Here is a 3,569-nt window from a genome sequence, read left to right as displayed (position 1 = left end):
GAGGGAGGTGATATATATCAGTGGCTTTCAAACATTTGTGCTCACAAAATTCCCATGAGGTCTTGTTAAATTGGAGATTTCTCAAGTTACCCTAGAGAGTCTCATTCAGCAGATGTGGGGGTAAAGCATGGAATTTAGCATTTCTAGTAAATTCTCAAGTGACAAGACGCTAGAAGTCCATAAGCCATAATTTGAGTATGTGTAGTGCTTTGTAAACTCTGGAACCTACACAAATGCAATGCCAGCTCTGGTCACCACTATCATGACAAGTAAGAAGCAACATTATGAGTGTGCTATCCATGAAGAATTGAGGATTTAGCTTGTGAAAACAAAACATGTATAACAAGCATGCATTTTCAGTACAAGAAAGAGTAAGGTATCAAAGAAATAGTCTTTAATTAAAAAGTGGTTCTGGGCGGAATAAACATGTTTCATGGTACAGATCGAGGGATTTTTGGGATCTACTTACTAAATATAAAATTTGCAACAAACCTCCCCTCACATTAGCATGAGCAGATTACTGTTCTCCCAGAACTCACTGGCTACCTGTTTGAATCGCACCTTGCAGACCCAAGTCTTAGCCAAGACTGTCCCAATGGCTACATCACCATCGATGGCGGTGGGCTTGGGTCAGGCTCCTTACAGCAGAGTCTGCACTGAGCATGCTCGAGTCAGCGACTTATGCAGAGCATGTTCTCAGAAGAAATTTGAAGAGGGTTATGGGAAGCAGGACATGGCAGGAGCAAAGCACACTATGGTAGAGGCTGAAGCTTTGATCTGAACTCATGTGGGAGCTCTGGACCGTTAATGACATCAAGGGCTGTCCCATTCATGAGCCTCATATCAGTTAGTAACAGTGAGCTAATTTGGGATGAGGGCATTGTGTACAGGTTAAGGCATGTCTGTTAGGTACTGGATTTTCCATGAGGATGTTGTAAAGCAAGAAAGAGACCTTTCACGGTGACATGAGGTTTCTAAATTTCCCCTATTTTTGCTCCAGTTCTTACAGTCTTTATAAAAACCAGCCCTTCTTATTTCTCTTTTATTTAGTGAGTTTGTTTTCCATACATATTCTAGGTACTAATTTTGGTCTTGTAAAGTCCTTTCAAGGCCCCAGCCTCTCTGTTTCAGTCCCACAGTGCTGTCATTTGATGGCAAAGTCTGACCTAGTGGTGACAGCAAGTGCCCTAGCCCTCTCCCTTCAGGACCATACACCTGTATTTTACCTGTGGTCTTCTAAAGACCCCTCCTGGCATAAGATATAGTAATCTGCCTTCAGGTTACTCTGTCCTATGCTACACCACAGCCAGGGAATCTCTAGTAAAGAAAGTTTGACCACTTTGCTGTCCCTTAAAATCTTCAAGCATGCTCTATTTCCTTTCAGAGAGAGTTCCAATTTTTTGTCCTGGTGTGTAGGCCCTTCATCTTGTGATGGTTCAGCTCTGAGGAATACTGAAAGAGTTGTTCTAGTTGATTGAGTAACGGTAACTGTTACCTTGTATAGAAAACTGCCTTTGAGGATATGATTACTAAACCTTGAGATGGAGAGATTACCATCAGCAAATTGAGTTGGCCCTAAATGCAAAAACAGATGTCTTGATGGGACTAAGACACAAGGAACCTTGATACCCATAGGAGGTGAGTGAAGAGGCACGCAGAGTATGGGGTGATGCAGTTAAGTAAGGGGTTTCTGGTAGGCTCCAGAAGCTGAGAGAGGAAGAGCAGATTCTCCTCCAGATCCTACTGGGAGAGGATGGCTCTGTCAACAGCTTTGATTTCAGGCTTCCAGCCTCTGAAACAGTGAGTGAATCAATTTCTGTTGTTTTAGGTCACCTGGTTGGTGGTCATTTCTCATAGCAGCTACAGGAAACTCATATGGCTGTGTTGTTACCTCTTCCTAGAATGGCCCAGGCCCCTGCCCTCCCCATCACACATACATCACCAGCATGATGCCAGTGTCTGCACCAACATACTACCACTTCCAGGTGGCTCCTGGGATCTCTTCTCCTCCCGCATTTAGGTTCTGGTGTAAGCAGGCAGCTGTCCTCTGTATCCCATAATTCCCTGAACAAAACACTTTATAGTTGTGATACTGTCACACATGTCATTGTTGTCTATTCTTTAGAATATTACTATTTCTAGATCCATCTTCCTTACTAAATTCTAAATCCCTCCCCTCATTCCTGGTTATATCCCTTAGGCTTGACACAATGCCAGGGAGAAGTGGCTTTCAGTGCCTGCACGTTTCCCACCGTGAAGGGGAGGAAGAAGCTGCTGACTGGGCCTAAAAGGGGGACTTGAGGTTCACAAGGGCTCACATGATTGATCAAGCAGCATGGGTAGGGGCAGGTACAGCTCTCCTGACTGAGCGAGCTGTTCTCAGTTCCTTGCCTGAGGTCAAGCCTCCAGCTGAGCCTGGCTGGAGTCTCCTGAGGCTGAGGATGTGCCATTCCCTTTGGTTGTGTCTCTGTAGAGCCCGTGTTTATCTTCTACCAGACGCTTTTCACATTTTGCTCCTCTCTCTGGTCACCTTCTCCTGCCTCTAAACAGTGCTAACTCACAACCTTGAATGCTACGCTCCTTTTTCATTATTTTTCATAGCCACATGATTTCTCATTATCGCCTCTGGGCTGAACTGGGTTTTTATTTCCTCCAAGGGCAAGCTGTGGACCATAAACCAAGTGACATTTCAATAAACTGGGGGTCATGCTGGAGTTCTACTAATCGAGTCTCTCTAAGGAGGAAGTGAGCTTTGGCACCACAGCTGTGAATGCTGCACAGCCTTCCACCAAGAAAACCCAGGTCACAGTCTTCACCCCCTTCTGCGCCTTGCCTTCTTCCCTCCTGCCCTCCAGGGACCCTCAGACACAGTCGTGGCACGCTGATGTACTAGCTCTTCAAGTCTGTAGTAACAAATGGCCTCCAATAAAACTACATTGCAAAAAATGGGAAAGAAACAAAATGGAAAAAGTAAAAAAGTTGAGGAAGCAGAACCTGAATAATTTGTGGTAGAAAAAGTACTGGACTGACATGTAGTGAATAGGAAGGCAGAGTATTTTCTTCAGTGGAAAGGATTTACAGATGCTGATAATACATGGGAACTGAAGAAAATTTTGTTTGTCCAGAGTTAATTGAAGCATTTCTTAATTCACCAAAGCTGGTAAAGAAAAAGATGGTACAAAAAGAAAATCTTTATCTGACAGTGAATCTGATGTCAGAAAGTCAAAGAAAAAAAAAAAAAAGAGATGCTGCTGACAAACCTAGAGGCTTTGCTAGAGGTCTTGATCCTGAACAAATAATTGGCACCACAGATAGTAGCGGAGAACTGATGTTTCTCATGAAATGGGAAGATTCAGATGAGGCTGACTTGGTGCTGGCCAAAGAGGCAAATATGAAATGTTCTCAAATCATAATTGCTTTTTATGAAGAGAAACTAACTTGGCATTCTTGTCCAGAAGATGAAGCTCAATAACTTACATCATATATATATGTAAGTTGTAACTTACATCATAATATATCATATTTATTTATATATATATAAAACGGGTCTTGGTTTTGATTTACTAGTG

At 43.0% G+C, this 3,569-nt stretch overlaps 1 pseudogene; it reads left to right on the top strand.

Moving 5' to 3' along the window:
• Positions 1-2,915: 2,915 nt before the first annotated feature.
• LOC101588104 lies at positions 2,916-3,472 on the top strand (annotated as a pseudogene).
• The last annotated feature ends 97 nt before the right edge of the window (positions 3,473-3,569 follow it).

The sequence above is a fragment of the Octodon degus genome, unplaced genomic scaffold, assembly GCF_000260255.1.
Source record: "Octodon degus isolate 3935 unplaced genomic scaffold, OctDeg1.0 scaffold00060, whole genome shotgun sequence".
NCBI lineage: Eukaryota > Metazoa > Chordata > Mammalia > Rodentia > Octodontidae > Octodon > Octodon degus.
The sequence above is the reverse complement of the archived record's forward strand: the minus strand, read 5'-3'. Positions and strand labels throughout refer to the sequence as shown.